This window comes from Panthera tigris, chromosome B1 (assembly GCF_018350195.1).
Source record: "Panthera tigris isolate Pti1 chromosome B1, P.tigris_Pti1_mat1.1, whole genome shotgun sequence".
In the NCBI taxonomy this organism is placed as follows: domain Eukaryota; kingdom Metazoa; phylum Chordata; class Mammalia; order Carnivora; family Felidae; genus Panthera; species Panthera tigris.
In genome coordinates this window covers 134,075,465-134,097,051 of record NC_056663.1, presented here as the reverse complement: position 1 = coordinate 134,097,051, position 21,587 = coordinate 134,075,465, and the positions used below count along the sequence as shown (strand labels likewise).

The 21,587-nt window shown below is 37.0% G+C and overlaps 1 protein-coding gene across 3 annotated transcripts in view; it reads left to right on the top strand.

Moving 5' to 3' along the window:
• Positions 1–21,587, top strand: part of ARHGAP24 (Rho GTPase activating protein 24) — a 517,340-nt gene that overhangs the window by 289,082 nt on the left and 206,671 nt on the right. The window contains exon 2 of one of the 3 annotated variants that reach the window (XM_007074728.3): positions 8,784–8,871. The exons of 1 other annotated variant lie outside the window; for it this stretch is intronic. The gene's annotated coding sequence lies outside the window, so the exon portion shown is untranslated. Of the gene's footprint in view, positions 1–8,547; positions 8,872–21,587 lie in introns of those variants that run through there. One more of the 3 variants, XM_007074727.3, reaches the window with a different exon arrangement.

Sequence of the window (21,587 nt, the reverse complement as noted above, 5' to 3'; positions counted from 1 at the left end):
TTTGTGTGTGTGTGTGTTTCGAGAAGGGCTATGAAAAATGCACTGGCATTTATCTCAGATAGTGTACATTCAACAAGAAAACCGATGTTAGTAGACCCAATAAAGTGTTAATTAAAATGATGGAGATGCTGAAGAATCCAGTTTATGATGAAGCGGGGGGGGGGGGGGTCTATCCAAGTCAGACTTTTTTGGCTTAGTGGTCATATAATGATAATGAAAAATACAGTACTCAGGTTGGAAACAGACACATACTCCCACAAAAGCAATGACTAAAAGACATTCAGAGAAGCAATTCTTGACACTTGATACAAAGAGGAATGGATACTAGGAATGTCAATTCACAGGTGATTATTTCCTGGTAGCTTCTGCCACACTGATGAGATTACAGTCTTTGGTGTGATTCATCCATATATTCAAATCAGTAAGCATTTGTTAGGTACTCATCTTGCTAAGTGTCTTGACTTCCAGTATGATATCGTTGCAGTTTTCTCTTAGCCACTCGATAAATTGTACAGATAAGTCCAAGGGTTTAAGGATGGAAGAGAGAGATTTTATGATGGGAAAGAAGGCACATTTATTATTATACTTGTTTGCTTGTGCCTAAAGATTAACAAATTTAATAACTGTGCCAAATATTGGAGTAAAGGGAGACAATGTTTTCAAGACCAAATTTGTGGATATACATGCATATGTATGTGTGCAAATATACATGTATGTGGAGAGAGAGATGATCTGGACAGATGCAGAGTGAATTGTTGGTAGTGGTTAATCCTTAAGAATAGTATTGGAGATGATTAAGAGGGTGGGAATCTTAAATTTTACATCATATACTTCTTTATAGTATATGAGTTTTTTTATATAAAGAAGAATATTACTTCTGCATTGAAAAATAAAATAATATGAGGAAAAGTCTGACTTCCCTTTACTTGGTTAAAGTTTGAGGTCCAACGGCAGAGGATTGATGGGCCATTTGTTTTCATTATTTTCTGAACCACGCTTGTGTATATAAGAACTTGTCAAAGATTACAGACCAAGGAGGTGCCTCGTCTATTCATTTCCAACAGTCTTGTCCAGTAAATATGGATTCATTCTTTCCTTGTGAAAAATGACAGTGCAGAAAAGCCACTTTATACTTCTAGGAGAAATCTGTTTTTCTATAAATTCAGAAAGCTTGATCCTTGTGTGTTTGGGGAGCCCCAATAATCTTAACATTTAAAAATTACTAAGCATAATGTGACTTGGAATTTTATATCTGATGACTTTTCTCCTAAGAAAATTTTAATAGTCCTCCTATTATACACTAAAAAGTCAAGTGTCTCCCCACTGCCCATGTTTATATACTTTGGAGTCTTAAAAAAACAATTATTATTATTACCAATACAATTGTTTCATTAATAACTGGCTATTTTGATGCAACATATATCTTCCCAAACCTCACAGATAAATAAATATTAAGCACATTTCGAACATATGGGAGATAATTATCTCAGGGAACAGTCGAATTTCATATCCCAAAGAAACTCCAAGATAATCTTCCTAAATCCTCTATTTTATATAGGAGAAAGCCAAGCCCCAGTGGAGTTGAATGTCTTGTCCAAGATCATACAGCTATTGGTGACAAAACCAAGGTTGTAATCTTAATTAATTGTGGCTGATATCTCCTGTCTGCCCTGGGAATGTTTACTTCCCATGCTATGCCTATCTTTCCCTCTGTCTAGCCTAAGAAGGAAGTTTGCCATGTAAGGAAGGAGTTCCTCAACTCTGAAAAGAATTCAGGAGTGAAGCAAGAGAGTGGATCAAGATTTGACTCAGTTTGGTGTTTAGTAATATTAACTCACTGATGGTTAATACATTGAAAAATAAAGTGTGTGCTTATTTTTAAATAATGAAAATATCTAAGAGCACCCATCTATACCAACATATTGAGATTTTATGGAAAATATTTATGTGGATACCTTACACAGGAGACTAAACACAGTATACCTGTTATCTGTGACTTTTTTATAATGAAGTGTCATTTTTTCATTTTTATATATCATTTTCTATCAAACTATGGAACTAAATTAATTAATATATCTCAAATGGTTCAGTTGATCTGGCCTTTGTATATCTGTTGAAAACCTTGTCCGGGTTGTGTAAGAATTCTTGACTTTTCTTGTCTTGCCTCACTTGAGGGGCCAGTTACTCTAAAACCTATGACCTCATTCTTGATACTGTCATCCTGAAGGTCAGGTTTAATGCCAACCACTAGGTAGGGTGGTGTATATCCATTTGCCTATAAAATTTCTCGGCTTTTATTTATCTACTAGTGCATCGTAATTATTAACTGTATCCTTTTACTCTCAGAGTCAAGATTTGGATATGGTTATCCTACCCCTAGTGGGTGTAAAATATGCTAGGGAAGGAGCTTTCCTACACCAGCTTTAAGGCAAATCTCAGCATTTTCACCTGTTTGAGCTATGTCTGCCCCTTCCTGTTTTCATTGTCTTAAGAGTTGTGCCTTTTGCCTTCCTAGATTCATTGTAACTGATTTATCTTTCAAACACCATTCTACTCAAGACTTAACATTTGACTTGATTGAACAAGAGTATCTGACAAATCCACTTTCATTTTGGTTTCAACTGTCTGTCCTAGTACAGAGTGTGAATAAATCTTCCAGGCTTACAGAAAATTAGATTATCAAGAAGAATTTGATGAAGGATTTGTGCTTTGCAGGGTAGCTAAATGGGTTGTTCCATAGGAACAACACAAATTGTTTGTGTGTTGGATCTCAAATTGGAACACACTTATGCCTGGAAAACCTAAACAGTCTTGCCTACGGAATCTCTTAAGATACTCCCAAATTATATTCCAAACAACTTCTTTAAGTCTAAATTTAAGAAGATGTCTAAAATTTATGGTTCCCTCAAAGGGCCAGGCAATTTAGTGTAGAGGGAGAATATGGGTTTTATAGTCAAATGGACATGAGCTCAAATGTTGCTATCATTCTTTCTAGTATTATGCTTCCATTTCCTCAACTGTAAATGGAAAGAACTTACTTAAATAATGCGAACTTACTACATCTTCATGCAGTCCTAATACTGGATATGTTTTCTGTAATGATTTTACAGACATTTTGGAAATGATTTCAGCTTTCTCACATCTTCCTACCTGTGGGAAAATGTAAATATCTTTTGATGCCTCTCTTTGGTGTCTCTCTGTACCTACTTCCTAGTTTTAGACCATCACAATGTCTTACTTGAATAAAGAAACAACCTGTTAAGTAGTCCTTCAGACCACCTGTTCCTAAATTCTTTCTCCACTTAGCATTCTTAAAACAAAGTATCCCCTGTTTAAAAATTTTCAGTAGCTATCCATTGCCTTCAGGATAAAAACCAAATTTTTGACCCTGGCTTTTGCTATATTTCCTTCTGCATATTTCATCTATTAGTTTATGTCTTTCATTCTGCATTCCAGCTCTACAGAAATACTTAAAGTGACCCAAGTGTGCCCTATCTCCTGCCTGGAATGTTAATCCTCTCCTCTCCTGCATTCAGAATGTGCCCTGGTTTCATCTTCTCAAAAAAAGCCTTCTTTGCCCACTTCCCATCTTGATTCCATGCTGCTTTGATGTGCTGTCCTATAATGTTATGCTGATCTCTCCAGTAGTCTGCAAACTTCTCTCACCTCCAGAGGGTAAGCTTCCTGACATAGGATTTTGTCTTTTCCTTTATATCCAAACACAGCACACTATATGGACTCAGTAAATATGGCTTTCAATAGATTGAAGGAAGGAAACAAAGGAAGAAAAGAGTGGAGGAAAGAAGAAATGTTAGCTTATTATCCTGGAGAAATTTGTATTCTAGATAAAGAAATATTATCCCATAATATCACAAAAGAATAATTATACAAACTTCATTACCTAGCACGGAACCTTGTCCATAGAACACAATCATTAAATATTTGTAGCTTTGATTCACTGACTAAATAAATGCCACCTAGGTACTTAGATTAATATGCAACGTGCACTGGAGGAAAAGGGCACTTTTTTCAACAATGATTTTAAATGATGTTGTTTGCTATCGAGCTGTAACAGTGTTCAGGCAAGAAATTTTTTTCTACCTTGGTGTTTTGGGAGGACAGCTGCAGTGTGTCTGGGAAAAGTCATTTTCTTCCAAAGAATCACCTCTCTTTGCCTGTCATCACACAGCCACCTTTCTGATGTGGCTGGACCCAAAGTTTGCTAAGCCACAGTGTGTGTCTGAGCCACAGGATCCAGAGAGGCTGACTCACTAGAACAGGTAATTAGGAAGCAGTAGGACATGAGACAGGAGAGGAAATCTAATTTACAGCTCGCTGGAGAGCTCTGAATCAGTGTGGAAGAGAAGTGAAATGGAAGATTAAATTATCTGTGAGCTCACTTCTCTAAAATTATTTAGTCTGTCCCTTTTTTTTTTTTTTTTCATTTAGAAAACATATGCTGTGAATGCAAGGATTTAGCTTCTGCTTCTGAAGAGTTGGCAGCTGGGAGCCGTTTCTTGAAACCACCTGGAAAGGATAAAATTGGCTTTAGGATATCTGCTATTTCAATAAGGGCAACGATGACCAAGTTCAGGAAATGAAGGAGATGTCCAGAAGCTCTTAGGACCTTCTAGCAGCTCAAGGGTATAACTCTGGCCCTTGTGTTAACAAACTTCAAGGGCTTAGAGGCACCTTGTATTGATACAGCTTCCTAGAGCCCACCAGAGGGGCCCTTTCCTTATGTCCTGTGATGCCTAGCTGCTGAGCCACAGGGAACTCGCAGAGTTATGTCAATTGTAGAAGTAGATTAGTCTTTGCCTTCATGCTTATGGACATACGTTAGATTTTTGTTGACTGAAGAGTAGTAACCCAGGCAACAAATATAATTCATTCATTCAAGAAATATTGGTCAATACGTATTCTATAGTAGACACTGTTCTGAATACTGGGGATGATGTGGTTTTAAAAGCCTAAATATTATGTTTCTGATCTTATTTATAACTTCCAACATATTTCTGATCTTAGAAAGCTCATTCTAGAGGAGATACAGTAAATATATTTAAATGGTTGAAGAAATTAAAAAGAAAAAGAACCTGTGATAATTTCAGATAGTGGCAAGTGCTGTGAAGAAAAATTAAATAGAAAAATGGGGTAGAGAGTGTGTGGATGTAAGATGGGGAGGAGGGTAATTAACTAGAGTGGTCAGGAAATCTTTTTTCCGGGAAGGTAGCATTTGAGATGAGTCTTGAGTTCTGATAAACTGGTAGTCCTGCGAAGTTATGAGGAGAAAACATTCTAGACAGATGGAACAGCAGGTTAGGAAAACAGTAGGAAAGATAAACAGGAGTGAAATTATGTGAGACTTAAGAAGTCATCGTTAGGCATTTGAATTCACACCGTGGGCAATGGAAAACCATTGCAGGGATGAAGCAGGGGAATGATTGGAAACTATTAGAGGGCATGAAATGAGATAATGGGAAACCACTGGAAGGTGTGAAGCAGAGGAATTATGGAAACCATCAGATGGTATACCGGGGGGGGGGGGGGGCGGGAGTAATTACCCTGGCTGCTGTGAGGAGAATGGATTTTGAGAGGAGAAGGGCAACAAAATGAGCATGAGCTTGAACTGAAGAAAGTTGATGCTGGAGATTTTTTATGTGCATGGTTCCCTGGGACTATTAAAAACATCCATGTACGATATCTCCTCCCAAGCATAGAACATTACAATCTAGTAGCTGTTCATGCAGTCACTTCCCTGCACTGCTACCACGAAAGAGGTCTCTGGGATTCCTTAGTAAAAGGCTTCCTCTAGTATTACTGTAAACCTGAAACTGAGAGATCAAGAGTTAGTGAATTCCAACTGCCTTGCCTGTGTTAATATAGTCTGCCCTGAGTTTCACCTCTGTCTTAAGTACTTCTTCCATCATTGAAATTCAACTCCACATATCCAGGCCCCATAACACAATAACTAGTCCCCACTAAACAATGCTAGGATTCTAAAGTCCAGAGCATGCCCAGAGTAGGGCAACCTGGAGTATGTCCAAGGGACCTAAATATAGAGGGACAATTTTTTTTAAATGGTTTTATGTCACCATGTTATTTTAGATTGTGTCGAATTCACATATTGACAGCACATGCTTCCCTTCCAATGGGTAGAAACAAACCATGTCATGAATTACAAAGTCAGTTCGAGGACCAATTTCCTGTTGCTGGCACTGGTCACCCAAATTGCTAGTTCCCTCTTTGCTCAACCTATTTTGAGAGACTTTGGTTCTTACATTTAATACCTATAATCTATTGTCTGTGGCTCAGCCCACTTCTGTTCCAAACAACCTGCTTGTATGTGACTTCTCTTTACACCTTCCTTCCTGAGTGCAGTCAACAACCTTGAATCACCCTGACTCATTGCATCTAATTCTCTGTGTCTCCCCTCGCAGCCTCCCTCTCTTTTGGGGATTACTCAGATTTCCTTCCTTTCCTTCTAACAGACAAAGGGCAAAATGTTCAAATTAAAAGTCAAGTTTAAGAAGTAAAAGAAAATTAGGGAATTATTTTAATAAACCCAAGTAATATGTATTAGTGTCAGACTCTAATCATATTTGACATATTAGTGTTGTATATAAATGTAGATGTTAATGTCTTTGGGATTTACATTTGCACAGAGCTCTGCTAGACCAAATTAACTGAGAATGGAAGGAAAATAGGATACTGCCATTGTGTCAAAAAGTACAAAGTATGGTTTACCAGATTACCTTCCCAACGTTTATGTGTTTTGAATCAGTTGCTTACTTATCATGGTTGGAAAATTGATACAGTACCTATTAATTACTCAACATTTTGGAAAATATGTTTCAAAAACCAAACTGTATTTTTAAAAATATCCTTTTCTAATTCTTTAGTCACAATTACACTGTTTTCTTCTAAAGACCAGGGCAAGAGTAGGTACAATATCATTTTAAAAGTAGATGGGAAATATCAAAACCAAAGTGAATTTCTGAACTAAAGAACAATGCATCTCAATTTGAAAATGGATTTTGAATGGTCTGAGCATTTGCTAATTGTGTCTTTAAATTGTAGCATGTAATGTAGATTTGCTTTTAGCATTTTAAGGAGTCAGATCAAATACAAAGATTAATAGTAACCAGAGCAATTTCAATCTGGGTCATTTCATATTTTGACTTATCTGACCCTAAGACGGATGCTGTTGAGAGTGGGCAACTCAATGGAGAGAATGTAAATAAACTTTGGGCACATGCTTATGATGTGAGAATGGATGAAAAGGTTGTTACAGAAAATTGGCCTTACTTCGTAACTAAACTCTTTCATTTTTTTTTGACAATTAGGCACTTATCTAAAAAAGTTATTGCTTGTTGGGGCGCCTGGATGGCTCAGTTGGTTAAGCATCCGACTTCAGCTCAGGTCATGATCTCACGGTTTGTGGATTGGAGTGCCACAGAGGGCTCTGTGCTGACAGCTCAGAGCCTAGAGCCTGCTTCAGATTCCATGTCTCTCTCTCTCTCTTGGCCCCTCCCCTGCTTGCACTCTGTGTCTCCCTCTCTCAAAAATAAATAAACATTTTTTTTAAAGTTATTTCTTGTCAGTTACTATATTCTTTAAGAGAAGGATGAGGTAGGTTTATAAATGTTCAATTAGTATTTGTTAAATAAGTGAATGAATGAATGAATTAATACATTTTAGAAAGAAAAATTTTTAAAAATTATGATAATAAGAATATCATTCTTCAATTAGAGAAAAATAATTTCTTTATATATAAGAAAGGAATGTTACTTGAAACACACCAAATAAAAATTATTATGCTGCTTCTCTTTTATTTAACAAAATATATAACCAGTAATAACAAGAATAAACTTGTATGTATGGTAAAAAAAAAAAATGTTGACAAGTTGGAAATAGGATCTGTGGTAATAGTAATGTGTTTCTAGTTCAATATCACTGATACTGGATAGAAATATTAAAGAGTAACACCTGTCACAGCACCAGCCTTTACAGTCCTCTATAAGGACTAAGGGATGTTAATATCCCTTGAAAACTGGCAATTCCTGAAACATAAAAATATCATTTAAAAAATCAACAAAGGATAAGATTATTTTCTAAGTATAGAAAGAAACTGGGCATTGAGGAGAAACTTTCAGTATTAAGGATTTTAAAGTGGAGTAAAATGTTTTCTCTGAGAACAGATGGTTGTCACATTGTAATTGTGTTATTGTTCCCTGCCAACTCATGTGGGTATTATCCAAGGATACACAGGAAAAAGGTAAACCATTTCCCTTCAGGTACACTAGAGTAGTAGAAAGAGCATTGAATTGGGGTTAGGAAACCTGGTAACTATTCTTAGCTGTGGCATTAGTTAGCTACGTGAATGACCTGATAGAAATCATATTTTCTCTGGGTATCAGTTTCCTCATCTATAAAATGAGGGCATTGGGCTAAATTATATTTAAGATCCTTGTGTGCTTTCTATGGTTCTTAATTCTCCTTTTTTTTTTTGTCTTTTTCCAAATGCTCAACTACTACATTATTTAAGGTATATTTCCCGGTCTTTTTTTTTTTTTTTTTTTTTTCCTCCCCTCTCTTTCTTCAATATATGGGATAGGAGGACACTGACTAAGTCTGATGGGCGGGAGGAGGAAGAAAATCAGCTACAGGAAAGGTTTATATCCCCCTCTACAAGAAAACTTAAATATAGCTACTACAGCTTTGAAAGGAATGGTTTATGTCCAAACAGCATTTTCCAGACAAGCTCTGTACTTTTTTGCCAACAGAATTAACTTTAAACTGAACGCAGTAGACAGTTAAACAAGAGTCGGCACTGGAAACAGCTGTGAGTAGACAAGACCAGTTACTTATAAGGTACTGTTTTTTACTCATTGAAATCTCCTTCAGGGTTTATTTGTTTCGGGCACAAGTATTGTGTGGTCATTTGACTTTTCCCCCCACCTCGCCTCTATTCTGAGAGAAAACACACACTTTAAAATACTTTAGTTTCTTGGCTGTATTGTTTTGTGGCTGTTGATATTTGAAGCTACTAGGATTTGGTTTTGTTTTGTTTTCAGGAACCTAATGATTGTTGTTGTTATTTTATTTTGAAGCTTAGTTTAGCTTTGTCCTTTGTTGCATCTTGTCATGGGTGGTTTTATGTTTTGTTATTCATGTCAGATTAAAAAAAAAAAAAAGATAGGCTTTCAGATTACGGAATGTACAGAATGCTCTTGATTGAAGGGGAGGGACAGGTTAATTCATCTTCGACTTCAAGTATAGAAACAGCATAGAGCCAAGTCAGAGCAGCTCCAGGCACTTGAACTGACTTGGTTAAGGCTCACTGACCTCATTACAGCTTGGTGGATCTGACCTGCGAAACACACAATTTTGAATTAGGGTTTTACCTTTAACCTACTTGTATATTTGGGGGGCCTGGGTGGCTCAGTCCGTTGAGCTTCCGGCTTTGGCTCAGGTCATGATCTCATGATTCGTGGGTTTGAGCCCCACCACAGGCTCTATGCTGACAGCTCAGACCTGGACTCTGCTTCAGATTCTGTGTCTCCCTCACTCTCTGCCCCTCCCCCCTTGAGCTCTGTGTCTCCCTCTCAAAAATAAATAAACATTAAAAAAAATTACTTCTATGTTTAATTGTTCATTTTAACCCTTCCTTCCCTTCACTTCCATTTATTTTTAAAAATTCTGGCAAGGCTTCTTTTTTTTTTTTTTTTTAATGAGGTTTATCTTTGTTAAGTTCATCCATCTTAAAGTGACAATATTTCCAGTATCTCAAATCACTGAGCTATGGAGGCTCTCAGAGCAGAAGGGGAAGAGCCCAAAGTGGCCATGGAGTAGACAGAAAGGAACCACTGTCATCTGAAATGTCACTCTTTCTCCGGAGGCCTGGCTAGTTAATATATAATATTTGCTGCTGGCCAATAAACAAGTCATGAGACAATTAAGGAGTTCTACATTTGTCAACTTTCCAAAAAGTAAAGCTTGCAAGTTTGCCACTGAAAACTGCAGAGGTTTTAGAAAGAATTTAGCCATTTTTGGATAGTTAACTTTCTGAAGTCCAGTATATATTTTGATATCTCTCTGGAGGGAACTAAATTCAATTTAACGTTTTCTGAATTGCCCAACCTTTTCATCATGGATACACATTGTAGAATTTTTCTAAATGTAATGATGCATTGGGGGCCTATTCTGTGGTATGCACGGCTTTTACTCCTTTTGTCAAAAGGTCACATAATCACTATGCTTTATTTTAATTGTGTTATTTTTATAGGACATTTTTTCCTCCTGTGACCAGCATCCATATGGAAATGTGACTTCTTATGGGTGTGGACAGTTTGCATTCTTCTAACAACTCCCTGCAACCTTATCCACATCTTTATAATTATTATTTCTTTTGTGCTATGCATAAGAAAACCAGAAAAAAACAGTTTATAAAAAAATCATGGAAGGAATGAGAAGCAAGAACTTTATCCGAGGGCTCAAGAGATTCTCTTATGAGGAAAGTGCACAGACCAAAGCGCATAGACACGGTGACATCTATTTTAGGTGCTCAGGAGACTTTTGGTTTGAGTCCAAGTCCTTAGTTGTGTTCTGTAGTAGAAGTTGCCATGGAAGTGGCTCTGGGATAAGTAAGGCGTTACTGCATCAGATACAGAAAGTGTTGTCTGTTCTCCTCTTTATAAAGTTACTGGAGGTATGTGTCAAGGAATCAGTGACTAACCAAATCTCATGGGGCAGACTTAATATCAATCAAATACTAAGTATTTTATTTTAGTTCCATTTACACATTTGCTATTCATACGCATGTATGGCTGGGAAATAGCATAATAATTCTTTGTAGGAAAGAGTTAGGGAAAAGGAAAAATATTTCTCATCTAGTCTATGCAGTTCTGTGTCATTATGCTTTAAGGAAAAAATACATCTTTTGCAACTGTTTCGATAATGCCTTGATTTCTTTAACCATATCCTTACTTAGTTACAACTTCTTTTAAGTTGAAAATATGATAAAGCATTGAATTTAGTAGCAGAATATACCATTTCCTGTCTTTCAATATTTTTTTTTATGTTGTGCGTTGCAATGCAAAATCAATCACTGGTTTCTCAGTGATCTTGATAATTAATCCCACTCTACCCATGACAAAAATTAAACTGGGCATATTAGAGAGATACATGAAGCTATAAACTGAGTCCAGAGCAATTCTAAATTCCAACTTTAATTAGAGTCCATTGCTAATGGCTTGACTATATAGCTTATTTAGAATTATGTGTGAGGCCTTTTGTGTTAGAGGCCTTTTTTGCTCAAGCTCTTTTTTTGTGTTTTTTTTTTAATGAATATGTATATTTTTAATGTTTGATTTTGAGAGAGAGCATGAACAGTGGAGGGGCAGAGAGGGGGGGGACAGAGGATCCAAAGTAGGCTCCACACAGACAGCAGTGAGCCCAATGAGGGGCTTGAACCCACAAACAGTGAGATCATGACCTGAGCCAAAGTCAGAGGCTCAACCGACTGAGACACCCAGCTGCCCCTTTGCTTAAATTCTTTTTAAAATACAAGTTTCATATAGTCAGTGTAAAAATTGTTACTGGGTATTAAAGTATTTTGTGCTGTATATGACAGACTCTTTCTGTTTGAAACAATGAATTAAGGGACTGCCTTTTGTCTACAACAGTGAATTTAGGGTCCACATAAACTTAGAATCATTGCCTAAAAGCTAGAGATTTTGCTTTTTTTTTTTTTTTTTTTTTTTTGCTTCTTCATTCCTTCAGTTAAATGGCATGGGTTATTTTTTCTTTTAAAATTTATTTATTCATTGTGGGGGGCAGGGAGGAGGTGGAGGTGTGGAAAGAGAGAAGGGAGAGAATCCCAAGCAGGCTCTGAGCTGTCAGCACAGAGCAATGGTATGGGTTCTTGTGAAATAAAATGTTATTCCAATTGAAACATAACTCTTTAAAGTTGAAAATATGCTATTTGACGTCGATACAATGAAGATTTTAGTTTTTACTTGATTAAGGCTTCCAGCCTAATAAAAATTAAATTTTCACATGCTCACCTAATTAGGAAACCAGCCGTATGAAGGGATATGTATTTTATAGTGAGAACTGTACTGTCACAACTTAAAACTACTGAAAACTCAGCACCTTTTTGAGTGTACACTTATGAAGATTTCCATCTAAAAAGTGCTGTTTAAAACTAGAAAAAGAAGAAGTCCCTGAAGTAAGTCAACACCTGTTCATGTTCACCGATGATGTTTTAGAAGGGTCTCTCTTGACACAGCCTTGTGAGACTGCTCCAGAAGCCTCAGAACACAGACCCTCCTAAACTAGAATTCGGTGAGTGAGTGCATGTGTTGCAAGGAGGTGTCAGGTCCAATGCTGTATGTGGTGGACAGGGGACAGAAGCTATCAGTAATTCCTTAGTTGTTGAAGAGAGAAAGAGATGACTGCTCCCTTCTCATAAAAATCAAAATTTAGCTCATTTTCAATTTTAATCCCTCAGAAAAGATGCTCAAACTGACCCAGGTATGTTCTTATACATTGGCCTTTGCTTCATGTACTAAGTTGGTACTTCTGGACAATTTAGGAAGTGATGTGGTCAAAGACCAAGATTCTTTTCGTTCACTTTAATCACGCAATAAATGTTTGTTGAATGAATATAAATTCCAATTCCTAAATTGAAAGGGCCTGAACAAAAAATAATACTAAAACCATCATGTTTTACTTCATTTCTTTTTAAAAAATTTTTTAATGTTTATTTATTTTTGAGAGAGGGAGAGAGACAGTGTGAGTGGGAGAGAGGCAGAGAGTGAGAGAGACACAGAATCTGAAGCAGGCTCCAGGCTCTGAGCTGTCAGCACAGAGCCCGACACAGGGCTTGAATTCACAGACTGTGAGATCATGACCTGAGCTGAATTCCGACACCCAACCTAATGAGCCACCCGGGAGCCCCATGTTTTACTTCATGTTTTATTATTGGAGTATTTGTTATTCAGTTTATTATTTGGTTATACTAAAACATAAAAACTTCTTTAAGTGATGCCATTAATAAATTATGAAATTGCTATTAGCAAACAGCAATTTAGAACTCTGAATTGCTATAAAGAAAAGCATCAGATGCCTATAGTCGATAATAATTTAAAAAGCAAACTTGGGGATGCCTGGGTGGCTCAATCTGTTGAGCCCCTGTCTCTTAATTTTAGCTCAGGTCATGATCTTACAGTTCATGGAATCAAGCTCCATTCCCTGCTTTTAGCATGGAGTCTGGTTGAGATTCTCTCTCTCCCTCTCTCTCTCTCTCTCCCTGTCTCAAAAATAAATGCATGAAATCTAACAAAAAAAAAAAAAGCAGTTTGAAGACATGAAAATATCAGCCCTTTTCCTCTATCCTTTGTTTATTTGACTGAAAGTATTGTGGAATTTATAGTACACTTGCTACAAGCAGAGGCTGCTATTATTTATTTTATTAACATTATTTGATTTATTATTATTATTGGGAAACACAGCAGGATATTAGAAGAAAAAATAAATGTGGACTGAGTCTAAGACAGTTTTTCAGGCCAAATGTTATTTTGGTGATCTTAAAATTTTAAAAATTAGTTTTTAAAGATTATGTAAGTTATAGAGCTCTCGGTAAACAGGGGTATGTTTCCAAATTAAAAAAAATAATAATAGTATTTCAAGGGAGCAATTTTCATTTTGATTTACCTTCTCTCTCCAACCTGCTTGCTTCTGAATCCATTTAATTCCAAAGGTATGTTCTGTGGCCTTTCTCCATGGCACGGTGCGAGTCCAGAAGGAAGACAGCATCTATGTGTTCTCCATCTCCATGCCTGAAGATGTTATAAGTAGATCTGAATACAATGGAAAGGAAAACAACTTTCCTGCAAACCCGGGGTATAAAATGCCCCCCATAAATCACAAGAAAGTTAACAATTATAATGATTATGAAGACAGTGACAATATAAAAGGAGAACTAAATTATTATCACCAATTCCACTCTCTAGGGGATTCATTGCTATTAGGTTTCTTTCTGTATCTGTGCACGTACAATATAGTGTCAATGTTTTGTTTTGTTTTACTTTTACAAAATTGCTTGATACTGCAAATTTGGATTCCACCTTTTTTCATTTAACATTTTATTGGCAACTCTTTTCTATATTAGAACACTTTGGGAAAAAAAATAATATACAGCTGCATAATATTCTATTCTATTCTATGGCAATATCAAAAGTAACAGAATACGTCCCCCACTGTCGGGGGCCTACATTGTTTCAGTGTGTTCTGTCATGCATAAAATAAGGATAAGGATTCAGTTACATGTGATATTTTTTGCTCATTGGATTAATTTAGAATTGTAATGGCTTAGAAATTTGCAAGTCTAAATCCCTTTTTTTGCAGCATAGGGGAACTAAGTCCAGAAAAATTATTCATCTAGAACCAAGGCTTCCAACTTTTAGTTTAACTTCTATATTCATCCAGAAGTAATGACTGGATGATAAATTTAATCTGGGGCAAGAGGTAGAAGCATAATTTCCTTCTGTCTGAGTAAGAGGTCAGCCATGTACCCTATTCTCTGAAAATCCCCAGGGAACAGAAGGGTTCTCATACTAAAGAAAGAACTCAAGATTCCATGCCAGAAGTCTTTATTACACAAGGGGTGATAAACATATAATAGCTATGGGAACATTTTTAAATAGCTGTCACTTTGTTAATGAGTATTTGCTAAAGCATTTCCTGGGCCACTAGTGTTTATAGAACTTTTAAACAAAATATTTATAAAGATGAAACTGGAATTTGCTTCATAAATTATGTCCTTTTACTTGCACCTTTGTTTTTTCTCAGTGCACAACCAATGTTCAGGCCTCTGCTACACTAAACAAACAAACAAACACTCTACTTTCTCAACCAACCTCTCTCTTCCTGATGCCAAGAAAAATTTGTTTTTTTTTTTCTTCTGTTTTTGCTTTTGCTTTCCGACCTCCCTCTGACTATAAAACTCTTTGAAGTTTGGCATTTATTTCTACCACAATACTCAGATTACCTCTCAGAGGTTGCTAATGATGGCTAAATTAACTGCTAAATCCAGAGCTTTTCATCCATTGCTCACCTCTGCTTTTTCTGCCATTGATAATGTTTACTGCCATGCTCTTCTTGAAATATTTCTATCTTTTAATGTTAGGGATCTTGTACTAGCCTACGTTTGCACCCTTCTTTCTTCACTTTCTTTAGAGGGCTCCTGTCTTTTTTCCTGCCTTCTTCCTCTGGGTGTCTATGTTTGTTTGATTTACCACCACTGTATACTTTCTTCCTCATCCAGTCCCATGGCTTTGACTTAAAGCCCAATCTAGAGATCTGGTCAGCAAGACCTCTTGTAACCCACAGTTAGTACAAGTTATAAATACAAGTTTCCTTTCTCTTTATGCGCAACACTCGTATTAGGATTTTCTCCTTGGCAGGGAAGTGGGCTACTCTTCGGTCCCAGCTTGACTGCACAACCTTCTGTGGTTGCCCTGCTAGTCAGAGCTCCCCATACAAGGCTGTTTCAGGTATTCTAGTACTGCAAAATCCATATCATTCCCTTACTCCAACCAGCCCTTCATCCTTTATCTCCTTCCTCACTTCCTATGCAACCAAGTGACAGTTAACATAGAATTTTAAAAACTACATTCTTTGCATTCTTTTTCATTCCCCTGACCACTGCCTTGCTTAGAATTGAATTATCTCTTCTTAACCCACTGTCTCCTTACTGGTCTCCCTCTCTCCAATGCATTGCCACTCCAGAGATCTACAATTTAAATATATATATATATATATATATATATATATATATATGTATATATATGTATATATAGTATACATATAGTATATATACGTATATATATATATATACGTATAGTATATATAGTATATATACGTATATATACTATATATAGTATATATACTATACTATATACTATACTATATACTATATACTATACTATACTAGTATATTATATACTATAGTATATAATATACTAGTATAGTATATATATATATGTATATATAGTATACATATAGTATATATAATATATACATATATTATATATGCCATATACAGTATAGAATATATAGAATATACTATAGTATATACTATATATAATATATAGTATACATAGTAAATAGTATATATAATATAGCATATACTATATATTACATAATATATATATTATATATAGTATATATAGCATATTTCCCCCCAAATTTTCAGTGAATCCTTAATAGATAGTTAAAAGCAGGAACTGTGGAATTTATTTACAGGACCTGAGGCTCAGTTCTGGCACATTTTACATGTATCATCCTATGCAAACTACTTACCATTTCTAAGCCTCCATTTTCTCACATAAAATAAGCATAATAAGTGTACCAATAATAGGTAATGTGTATCAAACCCCTATATGCAAGGGCTATAGTGCTCTGTGCATGCCCCATGCATTCCTTCATCTAGTAGCCAATAGAGTACATTTTATAGGATTTATACTAAACATTCTTTAAAAATGCAATCCAGTGAAAGAGACTGGTTTATTCTTAATGAGTTCAATTTTTTTTTTCAAGAAGTCTACTCTAAAGCTAAACCCAGACCTTAGCCCAATTGCAAATGATGTAAAACAAAAGTTAAGTGGGTGTTTTATTTTATTTTGAGACAATGGCATCTTCTGGCTCATTCTTTTCTTTTAAGAGGAGCAATCAAAGGAAAAGAAATTGTCTTTTTTCTTTTTCTTCTTTTTTTTTTTATATAACTACAAACTATATGCCACAAATGAACATTTTTCTTTATTCAGTGTTTCTGTGTGACTTTCTTTGTTTACCCTTTATGACTCAAACTTATAGTCACAAAACAAGTGGAGGAGCCAGGAATCTATCCCAGATTTTTGACAACAGGCTCTCTGCCTCATTTTTAGACTGCTTCTCTTTCTGTGAATTTAATAATCCATGCAATGACATAGTCAAATTTAAGTGGAAATACTCCAGAGTAATGACTAAGGGGTTTCAGACGCATTCCAGGAATATTATTTCGCTATAATTTTATCCTAGAGTAATGGATTGATTTTGTTTTTCCAAATCGACACATGGCCTCTACTTTGGGTAGATATCCTGACCATTTGCCCTTGTATGCAGTACCAATTTTTTGAAAGCTATTGCTAGTGTCTTCTCTAGCCCTTTCCCCCCAGAGACTAGGTTGTTTCTCAGACGACTTTGGCTCATTTTTAGCATCAAAGCTTCTGTGGTTTATTTCATTTCCTTAATCTACTCATTAATTACTTATGAATGGAAGTTGCCTAAGTCATATAGTATGGAAGTTGGATGGGGTCTTGGATCTTGTAATTAAGCCCTCATACATTTCACCTAACCAAAGCAGGCCAAACTAGGTGAAGAGCCTTATCCATGATCATAGGGCAAGTCTAGAGGGTGTTTCTTCTCTCTAAGAGTGTGCACCTTGTTATACTGGCAGCTTCTTGGAATATTAAATAGTCTCAAAATCACAATGGAAATAAATCTGAGTCTTCTCTTTCCTTCTCCCTTCATTTCCCAGTGTCAGCAGGAATAGCTGGATTCCAGTGTGGAAAGCAGAGATCCACCCTCTTTTTCATTCATAGGAGCTGCTTTTTGGTGGAGAAAGCCTTCCAAATGCTGTTTACTTGATTTTAAACTTCCTCAGCTCTTGAAATGGGAATTACTGAGAGCCTTCACGAATGAAATAATTAAATATTTATGAATCCTCCCAGAAGTGCAACCCCCAGTGCACCAGTTTTCTCTGAAGTAAAGTAAATCTCTGTGTTGGAGATATATTGATACATTTCAGAAAAATATCAGTATTATGTTGTGGCAGTTATATAATATGTAATGTTCTTAAGAACACACACACACACACACACACACACACACGCATGCACAGAGTGGGGAAATGGCTTGCGATAACTACATTTTTAAGAATGAATGTTTTCCTGGGGCTCCTGGGTGTCTCAGTCATTTAAGCATCCAACTTCATGATCTTGCAGTTTGTGAATTGGAGCTCCACCTAGGGCTCTGTGCTGATAGCTCAGAGCCTGGAATCTGCTTCAGATTCTGTGTCTACCTCTCTCTATGCCTCTCCCCCACTCATGCTCTGTCTCTCTCTCTCAAAAATAAATGAACATTAAACAAATTTTAAAAGAGTGAATGAATGTTTTCCTCCCTCCATGCAGATTTGTCACCATATCTGCCACTTTTTCATATAAATACCTGACCTCAGCCTTTTTCTGTTCTCCCCTTTGTATTATTTGCCACTCATGGTGGCCTTTCAGCCCAAAGTGTTCCTCAGCCTTGCCTTTCTCGAGATTATGACCTCTTCTGAGATGCCTTCCCTGACTCCATCCCTACCCTTACCTCCCAACATTGACTTCTATGGCTTTCACCACTTTGCATTTTAATTTTGTACTTACTGGTCCACTTTCCTAGCTGAGCTGCACTGTAAGCTCCAGGAGGGCAGGGACTTTATCTTACAGATTTGTATGACTGGCACTTAATGCATTGCCTGACACCAGATGACAAATTTAGGGGCCTGATATGGCTCTAGTCTTGTTGTTACAAAGGGACATACATCCTGTGTGAGGTACTCTCACACAAAGATATGTTAAAGGATTAGGCAGCCTGTTATGACACCAGACATCTGTTTAGTTGAATGGAAAGTATAAGGACACAGGCAACGGCAATGAACTTCTTTCTTTTCCCCTCTGGGTAAAATATTCCAGGTTTTTGCTCTACATAGATCTTATTTCGTATTTACTCAGATTTCGTAATAAAGCAGGTGGTCATTCAGGTGTTTATTTTTTTAACCACCTTCACTCATTTCACCATTCAGGTGGTTTATTAAATTCTGTGTATCTTACTTTTTCACCATTTGTCAGAGTTTCAGCAGTCCCTTTATGTGATGGAGGCTTAGGCTGAGTGCTGAAATTCAAGAAATATTTTGATATTCACTCATGGTCTGTTCCCTTACATTTTTTTTTTTCAAATTTCATTCATTATATGACAAACATTGCTTCACAGAAAGGATAATTTAGGGGAAAAGAGTGCTTTGGAGATTTTTGTTTGCAGCAATATTTGAGTTTCAAAAAGTTAGCTCCATAAATCCTCAGGATCCAAACCTTAAATGATAACAACAACAACAACAAAAAGAACAGCAAAATAAAACTGATCTCTTTATCCCATCCCTAAAAACAGATAGTGGTTCTCATGGCAAGAAGCCAAAGAGAAGAATCAGAGGGAAGCAAAGGGACTTTACCCGCTTAAAGGATGGTGGGATTCTAGAGTAGGGGCTCCATGTTTCGCCACACTCTGCCCCACTGCCTGAACTAGGTGGCTGGAAGACAGAACTGGAAACCTGGACCAGTTTGGACTGGATTGGACAGACTGGACAGTTTGGACAGACTGGAAACCTGGGGGAATCTAAGAGCAGAGGAATCCGTGAATCACTTCCTATATGTAGGACCTGGAGGCTACAAAACTCAAATCTTCTTTTAGTGCTGTTCTACATCGTACCAGGATATTCAAAATGGGTATGTAGGCAGGCATGTCCAAAACAGCACCCCCCACCCCAGCTCATCCCATGTCCTCAGTGCAGCCAAGAGAAGAGGAGAAGAGGCAGTGAGAGTCAAACTTGGAAGAGCCAGGGGATAGGGCAAGGAAGACAGTCCCAGGGTTTGTAGACTGAAGGCCAGGAACAAACCAGGAAAAAAAAAGCATCTTGGAGATGCCTGTGGTGCAAAGGATGATGATAACAGAGCAGATTCCCACTCTCCTCTATCCAAGACATAGAATCCTAGAAGTACCCAACATCAGATGGCTCCCAGGAAAGTGGCAGCCCTGGATTAACTAAGGTTACATTTCAGCCACCTGACAGTATAAAAGGATAAGGAAGTTAGATTTTATACACTTGATTTTGTAGACCAACATCTATTCCTTCCTTCTACATAAATCGTTAACTTAAACCAATTGTTTTTAGCTGCCTATTTTACTGTAGAAAATGCTAGTATAGAAATAATGGTTAAAAGTCTCATCAAAAGTCTAAACTCTACTTATTTTTCTTCAAAGTTGGAGGAACATCAAGGCTAGAGAGACAAAGTGTAGGATTTACCCTGTTTAGGTCTTGAGCATTGAGGTGAGAGGATTAGGGATGAAAAGAATAATCTTATAGGAGAATCTCTACTCTAGACAGCTTAATAGAGCTTCATATGTTAGTCTGTATTTCATCCAAATTCTGATCTCTAAGGACCAGAAACATCTGTTATGTTTCTATTCCTTACCAATGTTATCTGAAGTGACATAGAGAAAATATTGAAATGTTGGTAAATTGTTCAGAAGGATTGTTGCCAGCCTAAAAGTGCCTTATAAAGTGAGCCCATACTGTAATGAGTGATCTTTACCCAAGTTCTTAAAGCACAGCTAAGCTGCCCAACAAGTAACATCTGGTCCAAGTCTATGGGCTCCATAGAGATCACGGACAGAAAGGGAAAAAAAAAGTCACTTACTGGCTTTCTGAGGGAATTGCAGTTTACTCAGAGTAAAGGCTAAATTTGGACTCACCAAGAACTTCCCTATGAAGATCGAAGTCCTGAGAAGTTCTTAACGCAACTTACTGATGTGAGAATTTTCCAAAGTATGGCCTGTTTAGGTTTTCACTGGTCCTCTGGGACATCTATGGAATTTCTTGGCCACAACTTGGCAACTGTCTGTGTATGGCCGTTTCCTATTACCCAGTGTGTAGACAGAGAGGGGATGGTATGCAGAAGTAGACTTGTATACAGGGTAGGGCAAGAGATTGTTACTCCCTGCAAATGTGAATGCAGGCTCTTAACAAAATCTTTTCTGAGAGGCCAGGCATGGCATCCCACAGGCTTAACAACATTGGGGTATAATCTGGGAAAGCAGTCAGCATCAAGAGTACCATGGTGTGGCAAATGCGATCCAGACAGACAGATAAATGTCAGGCAATCAAAGATTGTATACTAAACAGGTCAAGCAGGCTTTTGTTTTCAGAGAAATTAGTCAGCAGATTGGCTGCAGTTCAGGGTGGGATCTTTCTTAAGAGTGAAATGGAAAACAAAATGTAGGCTCATTGAGCAACTGGGTATTAGACACTAGATAGGGACTAAGACACCAAAGAAGCAAAAATTCAGGTTACAGTAGGAGCACCCAAAATCTAATCCTAGAGAGTGTGGGGAAAGGCTGAGCTAGCACGGAGAGTCAAATAGTAGTAGAGAGAAGCAAATTACAAGTATTGGTAATCAGGGAAAGCCAGGTGTTCTGCAGGACTGTGCCCAGTCTGGACCTCTGATATGCACGGTAGACTACCTATGGAAAGGTCTTAGGGGTGGGGAAGTTAGTGCCAGCCATTTTAGTTCATTCCCTATAGAGACTGTTATTGGGGATTATGATTGCACCTCCCGGAGATGCAATGTTGAGGATTCTTCAAAATCATCTTGAGAAGTCCTATTAAACCATCAGTATGATATTTTCTCTTCTAAAGATCACTAGATTTGTACATCTCCTTGCTTTAT